This window comes from Sorex fumeus, unplaced genomic scaffold (genome assembly GCF_029834395.1).
Source record: "Sorex fumeus unplaced genomic scaffold, SorFum_2.1 ptg000149l, whole genome shotgun sequence".
Classification (NCBI taxonomy): Eukaryota; Metazoa; Chordata; class Mammalia; order Eulipotyphla; family Soricidae; genus Sorex; species Sorex fumeus.
The window spans coordinates 5,372,403-5,384,924 of NW_026606206.1; the positions used below are offsets into that span (position 1 = coordinate 5,372,403).

A 12,522-nucleotide genomic window follows, 5' to 3' on the forward strand; every position below is an offset into this window, starting at 1 on the left:
TGTGAGCTGGAAAAGTGTTTTTTAAGTGTTTTTAAAGCCTATTATCTAAATATATGCAGATAGATATGAATGGAAATTATATATAAGAAAGTGGGTTTTACTACATATAATGTTATTTAAAAGTTGCTCATGTAACTTTATTTAAAAGGTCACTTTATTTAAAAGTTGCTCGGGGCCGGAGCTATAGCACAGCGGGTAGGGCGTTTGCCTTGCACACTGCCGACCCGGGTTCGATTCCCAGCATCCCATATGTTCTCCCAAGCACCGCCAGGAGTAATTCCTGAGTGCAGAGCCAGGAGTAACCCCTGTGCATCGCTGGGTGTGACCCAAAAAGCAAAAAAAAAAAAAAAAAAAGTTGCTCATGTAAAACATCTTAAAACATCTTAAAATTTCTACTTAGAAGAAAAATAAAGTTTGATAACCACACAAGAGGATGCGTGTTAGATTTACTCTAGTGATCATGTTTAAATGTATATAAATTTAAAATCATTACACTATGTGTCTAAGATCAATAATGTTGCATGCCAATTATACTTGAAAAGAGTAACTGCTTGCTGCTGGTCATAAATACCATGCATGTGTGTATAAAGACCTAATACATTCACTATGCATAAAAACACAGGGAATAATGGACAACAGATTCAGCAATGGTTATAGTAAGGAGTGGAACCAGAAGGTATAATTTCAAGTCAGTTGCTTTTCTTCTGTGTGCATGCTTTATGACTTGAATATGTGACAAAGGGCCTGAGTTATTTTTGTTACGTATTTTCAGAGTTACAATATTAAAATGAATACTGGACAACTCTTCTACACCAAAAATTAGAAGACATGGTTAGTAGAACGTAGTTATTGGAATACTGAAGTTTTCAGAAATCTACAACCTTAAAAATAGGCAGACAGACTTTGGCCACAGCGCTATCTGAAGCCTGTGCAGGTAAAGTAGCACCAGCTACTGGACAAACAGAACAAATCTTCAAGTCAGAAACATGATGTTTTTGTTCCTCCTAGAAGCAAGACCATGGTGGGTGACCCCAGAAACATCCGCCCTGGTAAACGGCCAACATACTCACTGGGAACATAACTCGCATCACTGAACATTTTTGGTCTTTTCCTTTTTGTACCAAGGATTCCCCCAGAGGAGAAAAATAAACAAAAGAAATAAAAACAACCTCAGATTTCCCTAGCCTGTGATTTGGGTTGGAGTGCTCTCTAAGAAAATTACAAAAAGTCGTATTTGACGACTGCTTTATGGAAAAGGTTTGCATTCATATCTCCAGTCACTGCTCTAAGTTTCACATCTGAAATATTAGGAAAAATTCAAAACAAAACTACAGAAAAAAAATCTGTGCATTTCTAGGCAATCTTGTGCTTTGAGATGATGCTATTTAATCATCCATTTCTTTTTTTTAAATTATTTTTATTAGTGAAACACCATGAGTTACTAATGTAGTTACAAATCTACAGTTGTAGATTTACAAATTTTTGTGCTTGGGTTTCGATTATACAATGATCAAGTACCCATCCCTCCACCAGTGCCCATTTTCCACCACCATGGATCCCAGTATCCCTCCTACACCCATCCCCCTCATCCCACCCCGCCTCTGTGGCAGGGCATTCCCTTTTGTTCTCTCTCTCCTTTTGGGTGTTGTGGTCTGCAAAAGAGGCACTGAGTGGCAATCATGTTCGGTCCATAGTCTACTTTCGACATGCATCTCCCCTCCTGGGAGGATCCTCCAAACACCCTTTATTTGGTGCTCCCTTCTCTATCTGGGCTGCCCTTTCTCCTAGAATGCCCGGCTGGCCTCTAAGCTATGGAGCAATCCTCTTGGTGCTGATCTCGGCTTCATTCTACAACTACTCTGCTTTAGCAACAGAGACCTTGTTGGGGATGATATAGACCCAATGCCTGGTTCTTAGGGAATCACAGTCCTTGGGGGAGGTAGGAAAAAAAACTAAAATAAATTATTACATGTCAGCTAAGTGCTCAGAGAAAAAATAAGGATTAGGAGACAGAGCAAGGAAAAGATAAAGCCAGGAAATTGCTAGCTATCCGGGATGAAATTGAAGGGGAACCCTGAAAGATAAGGATAATGGCAATGGTGAACTGATTCGTACTTCTGGGTACCGGACACTTCTCTTAGCACTGTAGCACTGTCCTGCCGTTGTTCATTGATGCTCAAGCGGACCCAGTAACGTCTCCATCGTGAGACTTGTTGTTATTGTGATTGGCATATCAAATACATCACGGGTGGCTTGTCAGGCTTTGCCAGGCGGGCGAGATACTTCTCTGAGAGCTTTATAAAACTCAACCCATGCCATCCTCCCAACAACCCCAAAGCACGCAATCCCAGGATGATGATTTCAGTGTTACTGGTGAGTAAGCAGAAGTCACTTGCCTAGGGACACAGAGCTAGGAAATGGGGAGGCGTCTTCCAGAGCTCCCACTAAAAACGGTCTCTGAATAGGGAATCAGTCACAACAACTGTGTGTGTGTGTGTGTGTGTGTGTGTGTGTGTGTGTGTGTGTGTGCTGCATGCACCTGCATAAGTTCCAGGCAAAGGAACAGCACCTGCAGATTCCTGGGGGGGCAGGAAAAGTCTGGCAACTCCCTGCAATTGGAAGGAGGCCAGCTGGTTTGGAACACTGTGTGCAAGACCAAGTGTGAGAGATGAGGGTGGAGAGCAGGCCAAGCTGGATCATGCCGGGCCTTGCCGGCTCGGGAGAGAAGAATGCCACGTCGGGCTGGAGCAGGGGCGTGCCGAGAGACGGTTACCTGACAAAGCGCACACAGTCCTGTGGACAGCAGGCTGCAGAAATACGAAGCCCATGCTTGGAGCCCAGTCTAACTGGAAACCAAGTGAAAAAGAGTCACTCCCTCCTCCCAAGCATGAAAGCAAACATCTCTTCTTCAGGGCAATGTCCAAAGGGACCAGGAACAAAATTTACAAAAGAAGAAATAAAAATGACTCATAAGCCCGGAGGCTGGAATGATAGCACAGCGGGTAGGGCGTTTGCCTTGCACACGGCCGACCCAGGTTCGATTCCCAGCATCCCATATGGTCCCCTGAGCGCCGCCAGGAGTGATTCCTGAGTGCAGAGCCAGGAGTAACCCCTGAGCATCGCCAGGTGTGACCCCCCCCAAAAAAAACAAACTGTAAATTTCATGATAAATGAGTCTCCTGCCCCCACCCCTGGCTGTCCTCGCTGGGGCCCCTTGGAGGGGAGGCGGGTTGAGTTTCTCTCCCTGCCCCGACCTGGGCTCCGGCAGCCGAAGACCTCCAGAACCAGCCACCACCATGCTGAGACCACTCTCCACACGCATGAAGGTACCGGCAGAGGAACAAAGGCATGCGTGTCCCGGGGCTGAGATCTCCAAGCCTGCTCGGATCTGGGCTGAACATCCTCCACCCAGATCCTCCAAATTCCAGTAGGCGGGGGTCACACCCACCAACTGGCCCCCTGGCACAGTGTAATCCCATCAACGGCCAAGACCCAGAGACTGTAAAACCCAGCTCTGACATCTTATTATCTCATTCTTACTTTGGACAACCTGGCAGGCTACGCAGGCTACCGAATGTAACCTGCCCACACGGCAGAGTCTGGCAAACTCCCCGTGGCGTACCCAATATGCCAAATACCAGTAACAATGATGGGTCTCATTCTCCTAACCCTAAAAAAGGGTCTTGATTTTGGCACTTCAAAATCTCAGGGCTAGGACGAAGGAGACATTACTGGGGTCTGCTCGAGGCAATTGACGAACAACAGGATGATCGTGATCGTGAAGTTGTAAACTGGCTCAGTCTTCCAGGTAGTCCAATTTTATTTTTGAACCTGGAGTAGTTCCTTGGATTAATGGTGGGGAGACAGACTCAGCATTGCTCAGTCATTGCCAGCTCAGGAGTGCTGAGCTGTAGTGCTGAGTGCTGAGCTGAGTGACACACAGTGTTCCAACAGTGTCCAAGGGGTCCAGCAGAACCAAGGACAGAGCCCGGGGCTCCTGCATGGATGGCCTCAAGCCCAATGTCCTCGTTCCCTATAGCCGGTTCTCAACTCTGTTGCTTCTTCCGGGTCACGCACACTTCGCTCTTTCCTCTTCTAGACCTGAGCCAGGTTCGATTCCCAGCATCCCATATAGTCCCCTGAGCACCATCAGAAGTAATTCCTGAGTGCGGAGCCAGGAGTAACCCCTGTGTATCGCCAGGTGTGAGCCTCCCCCCAAAAAAAGACTCATAAGCATGTGCTCAAGAACTGCAAAGAACACCATAGAACTGCACCTCTGAAGCATCTGTAACTATTTGTAACTATGTCACAAAGTCTCAAGAACCAAGGGTTGCAGCCAGGAAGCACCCCAACTCTGCCTCTGACCGATCCCCACCCTTCATTGAACAAGTCACTTGCTTCCTGTCAATCCAGGGGCTGCCTGGCCTGTAAAATGAGGCTAATGATACCCTCCGCCTCCCTCAGTGATGCTGTGAGCAAGAAGCGGGATAATGCGTGTGAAAGTGCTCTGTGAACATTCCAGTTATTCCTGTTAATACTCTCTCCTCATTATTCCTGACCTCGGGTCAACTGAGGCAGGGATGGCTCGCTGTGACCTCTGGATGGGTGCAGTGTTGACACTAACAACCCTGAAATGTCAGCATATACATTTCTACCATGCGTTACTAACATGATAATAATCGTATTTCATTCGAAACAAATCTAAGCTTTATTATTATTTTTTAAAAATTCTATGAGAATCTGTCTCTGAAAGACAGTAGCTATAGTTAGTCAACAACTTTTAAGTCTGTACCAAGAGTCGGGCCCTGTTCTGAAGTCCTTCCTATTAATGATCACCTAGTAGTCCCCAAAGGGAGGTTCTGTCATCACTTCCATTTCACTAAAGGGAAAACTAAGTTGGGCCATGCTTGTCCCTGAACTTCCAGCTCCCGAGTCCATGCTCGGACCCTCTGCCCTGCCGTGCCTTTAGAGGCAAGCTGGGGTATAGAATGGAGAGAAATTCTAGCCAGGAGGCCCAGCTCTCCATGATAATAGGGATCACACGTGCTGAGAAAAAGGAACCCTTGTTTGCTGTTGGTGGGAATGTCAACTGAATCAGTCTCTATGGAAAACAACCTAGAGACTTCTCAAAAAATTAAAAACAGCGCAACCCAGGAGATAGCCCAATGGTTCGAACCCTAGAATCACAGGATAAGGCCTCTGAGCATCGCTGGGTGACCCTAGTGGTCTCTGACCCCACAGAGTCCAATCAGACCTGCATCCCGTGCCTGAGCACCAAATCACCCAGTCCAGCTGGCTGTGCGTAATACCAGGAGTGGCTCTGGGGCCCCTGAGCACTGCTTGGCATATTTCCATAACACCCTCACTCAAAAACAGTCCTAGCATATAATCCAGAAATCCCACCACTGGGAATTTTTGTGTATCCAAAGAACACAACAACATAACATTGAAAAGATACATGCAACACTTAATGTTGCAGTACCGTTCACAACAGCCAAGATTTGGAAACAGTTCAAATGCCCAAGGACAGGGTGTAAAAGGAAGTGACGCCATCCTGGCATAATGGACTCAACTCAGCCTAGCAGAGAGTAAACCTTATATGACACGTTGTCTTCTATCACAACGTGGAAGCGATCAAAACGGTTCCCACTAAGCAAAATAAGTTACACGGAGAGATACAAAAATCCCAGGGGATCTCACTCCCAGGTGACACTTAAAGAAATAAAGCAAGGGACAGACAATGGTCAATGAAAGGAAATTTCAGACTTTGACCAGAGAATTGAGGTCACCCCTCAAAATTAAGGGGAGGTGGGCAGTGGGCTGCAAGGGTCCCACACGCTGGGCTGGAGGGATATTGGCTTCAGTGATGGAGAAGATATGAAAACATCTTATCCTGATACGTCACATGCTTAGAAGCCAATGTGATATCAGAAAAAATAAATTTAAAATCATTAAGTGATACTGTAGAAAATAGGAATGTGTATGTTGTGAGAGAAAAGACATAAAAAAAAAATCACTGGTTGAGGCTTTCGTAGTAGGTTGACTCCAGTTCTGAGCCAGTTCCTTACTGTGGCAGCCCAGACTTCACCATTTTATCCCTGGCTCTTAAACAGTGGGCCACGTCACTCAACACGGGGGTCACAAGAAGTTTTATTTCAGAATGACTGTACAACTTATCACCAGTAAATGTTTGGTTCGTATATCTATTTTATACATCTGGGGATGGATGCACACAAATGCCTCAGATGAAAAGGAGTTTCGAGAGAAAGAAGTTTAAGCCCTGCTTCAATCCTCTGAGTACAAACAGGAATTAAAAAAAAAAGTGCGATTCTCAAAGGTTTATGAAAATTGATGGATTAATAAATATATCAAGAGCATATACAGAATGTACTGTGAACCCAGCATGTGATGTTATTTATTCACAGTGAGGTAACTTAGGAAAAGCATCTCATTGTAACATTAAAAACAGTTGCAACAAATATTTAAAACAATGCAGTAACATTTTAACACTGATCAATCTCTAAAAGTGTAATAATAGACTTTTTGTTTTGGGGACAAACCCAGTGGTACTCAGGACTTACTCCTGGTTCTGTGCTCAAGGGTTTTCAGGAGTGCCAAGGATCAAACCAGGGTCAGCTGTATATAGGGCAAGCTCTATACTATATTGTACTATATCTCTTTTTCCTAAGATTAAAAAAAATTGCTATTTTCCATAGTTTCTTTACTCGAATATCGCAAGCAATACTAAGGTATCTCCACTTTTTTTCTAATAGACTTCCTAATATTTCTTTCAATCTATTAAATGTCTCCAGTATAATCTTGTCCATGCGTACTATATTTCTGAAACAGGGGAGTCAGCTTTTACTGATCTAACCTGGAGAGTAATACATTTTCACCTTTATTCTTCAAAGTCAAACAGCTCTAAAGAAGCCAATGTGCTCGCATTTCATCCTTTAAAAGATTTTTCTGCAGTCTTATACATTTGCAGATTAAGAGTACTCTGAAGGGATTATTGGAACATAAAAATTCAGGGAAGGAGAATGAATTAATATTCTCTAAAAAGCAAAGTGGAAGGAGACAAACACGACAACCTCATGAGAGTTATACAGAAGGAAAAAAAAAAGTATGCCTTACCTCAATGACCCAAAATGACCACAACAAATATCTCAGCTGCATGGACAACTTCCTCGTGTGGTGAAAAGATGAAAGCAATTCAGTCGGTCAGTGGCCCATCCAGTATGATGACAAGCATTCTGAAAGGGGAAGGAAAGGAGACTTGTTGAGGCCAGGGTGATGGAGAATGCTGCTTTCTAGACGGGAGGGCACCAGGGGAGGGGAATCCATTACAGAGACGCTGTGCCATTCAGACACCAGCATACAGCGAAGTCCTTTCCCGACTGGAAAAAAAAAAAGAGGAGGGGAGGGGAGGATCTTTTAAGATATCATGAAAACATAATCTGCTTTAGCACTCAGTTGCTATCACTTCCAAGAAAAGAACTAGCACCTCCCTTACCAATCTTGTCCCTTATCAGCCAAGGTGTGCGGTCAGCTTATGAATACCATCTATTTGATGTAGTTATGTAGTTATGGAACAAGCTGAAAATGGAGGTGGTGGTGGCGGTGGCTGGATGAATTCACCCTCCCAAATGTGGTCCACCATCTGAGTCCCCATCAACTTATGTTTTGGATATATATATATATATATATATATATATATATAGAGAGAGAGAGAGAGAGAGAGAGAGAGAAACAGGTCATATACAAGTGGTACTACATGGAAAGTATCACGCTAAGGGAAATTACTCAAAAAGAAAGGGACAGACACAGAAAGATTGCATTCATCTGGGGAACATAAAGTAACAAAATAGGAGACTAACACCCAAGAAGAGCTGAGATAAGTACCAGGAGGTTTACTCCATGGCTTGGAGGCCAGCCTCACAAGCTAGGGAGAAAGGCAGCTCAGATAGAGAAGGGAGCACCAAATAAAGGGTGTTGGGAGGATCCTCTCAGGATGGGCAATACGTGATGAGAGTAGACTATAGTCCGAACATGATTGCCACTCAATGTCTCTTTTGCAAACCACAGCACTCAAAAGGAGAGAGAGAATGGAGGGGAATGCCCTGCCACAGTGGTAGAGTGGGATGGGGGGATGGGGGGTGGGAGGGGTACAGGGATCAGTGGTGGTGGAGAATGGGCACTGGTGGAGGGATGGGTATTCGATCATTGTATAACTGAAACCCAAGCAAAAAACTTGTAAGTCTACAACTGTACCTCATGGTGTTTCACTAATAAAAATTTAAGAAAAAATAAAAACAAAAACAAACAAACAAACAAAAAGAATAGCACCTCTAGGAATTTTCCCTGTGAATGGCAGCAGCCCGGAATTAAAACCTCCGGACTGCTTTGTTGGCGATTCTCTTCATCATCCATCCGCATTCCCAAGATGAGCCCATCACCACCGGCTGTGAAAGCTTTCTAGCTCTGTCTTTTCACGCCTCTGCTGCACCACCACCAGATTCTCTGGCCCCTCTCTGCTGAGCACTGTCTTCTCTCCACATCCTGCCCCAGAACAACTGCTCTCAGACTCTCCTATTGGATCTTGTCTTTTCCTGACTGCAAAGCAAAGAACTGATTATCAGTTTCTCCTTTCTTGTTGTGCTTTGAAGTTCGACACATGAACTGGAGCTCAATCCTCCTGGCTGAAGCGCTCTGCAAAACCTTGACAAGTTAGAGTTCACTGGCACTCAACTGTTAGAGATAAAAAGGAAATCATATCATCTACCCCCGAGTTTCCCTCAGAATAGAATGCTGACATCCTGCATCTGAAATACAGATGGTACTCAACGGAACATAGTTACTCCTACCATCATCTTACCGGATGCTTTCACTTTTTTTTTGGAGGGGGGGGTCACACCTGGCAATGCACAGGGGTTACTCCTGGCTTACGCACCCAGGGATTACTACTGGCGGTGCTCAGGGGACCATATGGGATGCTGGGAATCGAACCCGGGTCAGACGCGTGCACGGCAAATGCCCTACCCGCTGTGCTATCGCTCCAGTCCCTGCTTCCACTTTCAAAGTCTCCATTTTTCTAGTTTCCAAATCTACCATTCTCTGACATCCATAGTCAGGATGGTAATAACTGCTTACTTCCAGCAAATAAAAACTGCTGATTTTTCTTACTAGCTCGACATTTTCTTAACTGCCCTCCAGTTTCCAACCAACTCTGTTTAGTTTGTTCTATTTAGTTTATTTAGTTTATTCTATTCAGGTCTTCTGTTCACTCGAGTCATCCTGAATAGGATTGGCAGAACACTAGATGAAGGACAACCATGCGAGCAAGCAGGGTTCCGCAAAGGATTCAGCACCATCGACCATATCCACATGGTAACCAAGCTCATTGAGGTTTCTCGGGAGTTCAAGATGCCGCTCTGCTTAACGTTCATTGATTTAAAGAAGGCCTTTGATTCTGTTGAGACGGAAGCGGTCATTGAAGCCCTAGCCAATCAGGGCATTCAAGCCCAATACATCAGGATCCTCCGTGAGCTGTATTGCGGATTCACTACCAGGATCTCACCATTCTACAAAGAAGTGATCGTTGATGTCAAGAGAGGGGTGCGGCAGGGTGATACCATTTCACCGAAACTCTTCAGTGCCACCCTCGAGAACATCATGCGACGACTGGAATGGGAAGGAATGGGAGTGAAGATAGATGGTCGGCAACTACACCACCTCCGCTTTGCTGATGACATTGTTTTAATAACACCAAACATCAGCCAAGCGGCACAAATGCTGGCCGACTTTGACCGTGAGTGTGGAAAGGTAGGACTACAGCTGAATCTTACGAAGACAATGTTTATGAGAAACAGCCTTGTTCCTGACACCCCATTCGCTCTCAATGGAACGACCATCTCCGAATGCAACAGCTATGTGTACCTAGGTCGAGAGGTCAACATGACAAATGACCTGGCACCCGAGCTGCGCAGGAGGAAGAGAGCGGCTTGGAACGCCTTCAAGAACGTCGAAGAAATAGCTAAGAGGACGAAGAACCTCCGGCTCCGGGCACATCTCTTTGATTCCACTGTTCTTCCTGCATTAACATATGCCTCAGAGACCTGGGCCCTACGCAAACAAGATGAGAACGCCATTCAGGTCTCCCAAAGAAGAATAGAAAGAGCTATGCTTGGAATATCATGTTTCACTCAAATGAGAGAACGAATCCGGAGTTCTGACATCCGTCGACGATCAAGGATCAGGGACGCTGTCTCATATGCCAAGGTGTCGAAAATCAGATGGGCTGGTCACGTAATGAGATTTAAAGACGACCGTTGGACTAGAGCTGTTACTGATTGGATTCCACGGGATGTCAAGAGACCGCGTGGCCGCCCACCTACCAGATGGTCAGACTTCTTTGTCAAGGTCATGAACGATCGGTTTGAGGCCCTCCATGTTCCCGGAGCGAAGAGATGCCATTGGGCTACACTAGCACGCGACAGGGACAAATGGAGACGTTACTGGCGCCCGCTCGAGCAAATCGACGACTAACGGGAAGTTAAGTGAAGTGATTAAGTGATTCAGGTCTTATGTTCTAGTTTTACTGATCTCTAACAGGGAACATTCCCACACTACCCAGCAACTTCTCCAGGCCCAGCAGGGTCACATACACTGGTATGAGGGAGACATGCAATAGTCGGAAACAAAATCGGGTCCCCATGCATACACAGTAATCACATCTTCAACCCCGTGAGCTATCTCCTTGGTCCCTTATTTTAATTTTATTGTTGTGAGGGTAATACACATCCTTGTTGGGTGCCTGGGGCCACTCCCAGGGGCTCCCAGGGGTAGATCAAACCTGGAACACTGCATAGACAAGGCTTGTGTTAGACGACTTGAGTCCCACCCCCACTCCCCAAATCTTGCTTTCTGAAAAACACATACGCTTCCTCCCCATTTCTGAGCCTCTTGGTTCCCATAGCAGATCTGCTGTCCTTATCTCTGGTGTCAAGGCCCAGCTTGAGTCCACTGCCATGGGAATGTTCATTCCCAAACCATTTTTTACCCTCGCACAGTATCATAACAGCACTGGCCTTTGCTTGGTATTTGTGGAGCTTAGCTGGGAGGGACTGTTCTAATAATTTTAAAACTATGCAGCTAGTTTTTTCACTGCAACAGGAATGACATTAAAAGTTGTTTGTTTGTTTTTCATAAACTGACTATGTTTTGAATCACCGGTACAAAGGCTTTGGAAAAATTATAAGTTTTTATGCTTTGAGGTAAGATTCTTTTATTAACTCCTTCATTTGTGTGTGTGTGTGTGTGTGTGTGTGTGTGTGTGTGTGTGTAGAAAGGCTCATGCAAGAGGCTTACTCCTTCATCAATGAATAGTCTACTTCTAAATAACTAAGGTTTCTCCTCATGGAGCCAGGAAACAAACTCTAAGTGTGTTCAAAATACTAAGTTTGGTCAACAAATTCTAAGTGGGTGTCAATGTGACTATGTTTGTTTTTAAACAAACCCAAATTCTTAGCAGCAACAGATTTGCTGAGATGACTCACAGTGAAGAAAGATGATTGGCTGCTAAGACAAAAGATGGTGATTAGAGCCCAGAACAGGGCCAGGTGGTTTAAGGCACTTCCCGCATTAACACAAGGTCATGAGTTCAAATCCAGGTACTGTTGCAGGAGTTGAATGATCTCAACAGTTCTGCTAGTAGGGTTCCCCCATCAAAAAGAGGCCAGAGAGATGAGTACCAGGAATTTTACTCCATGGCTTGGAGGCCAGCAACACACGCTAGGGGAAAAGGAAGCTCAGATAGAGAAGAGAGCACCAAATAAAGGGTGTTGGGAGGATCCTCCCAGGATGGGAGAAGCATGCTGAAAGTAGACTATAGACCAAACATGATTGCCACCCATTGCCTCTTTTGCAAACCACAGCACCCAAAAGGAGAGAGAGAACAGAGGAGAATGCCCTGACACAGAGGCAGGGTGGGATGGGGGCATGGGGGGTAGGAGGGATACTGGGATCCGTGGTAGCGGGAAATGGGCACTGGTGGACGGATGGGTACTCGATCATTATATAACTAAAACCCAAGCACAAAAATTTGTAAGTCTACAACTGTACCTCATGGTGACTAACTAATAGTAAGTAAAGTAAAGTAAAGGCCCTCCCGTTGATCATCGATTTGCTCAAGCGGGCCCAGTAACGTCTCCATTGGAGACTTTGTTGTTACTGTGTCTGGCATATCGAATACTCTCGGTAGCTTGCCGCGCTCTCCGAGAGGGGCGGAGGAATCGAACTCGGGTCGGCCATGTTGGCTGCGTGCAAGGCAAACACCCTACCGCTGTGCTATCGCTCCAGCCCTTTAAAAAATTTTTTTAATAAATAAATAAATAAAATTCAAAAAAAAAAGTTAAACATTTCTACCTTCTTGCTTTCTACTCAGAAGCGTTACCTATCCTGGAAGGGGGCTTTTCTCAGCATCTTCTCTGACACAGCCTCAAGCAGTGCCTGTCTCACAGCCCA

The 12,522-nt window shown here is 45.2% G+C and overlaps 1 protein-coding gene across 2 annotated transcripts in view; it reads right to left on the reverse strand.

Annotated features, from left to right (window-relative positions):
- KANK1 (KN motif and ankyrin repeat domains 1) overlaps positions 1-12,522 on the reverse strand; it is a 251,644-nt gene that overhangs the window by 154,611 nt on the left and 84,511 nt on the right. For both annotated transcript variants that reach the window (XM_056106909.1, XM_056106908.1), the window contains exon 3: positions 7,135-7,253. The gene's annotated coding sequence lies outside the window, so the exon portion shown is untranslated. The remainder of the gene's footprint in view (positions 1-7,134; positions 7,254-12,522) is intronic.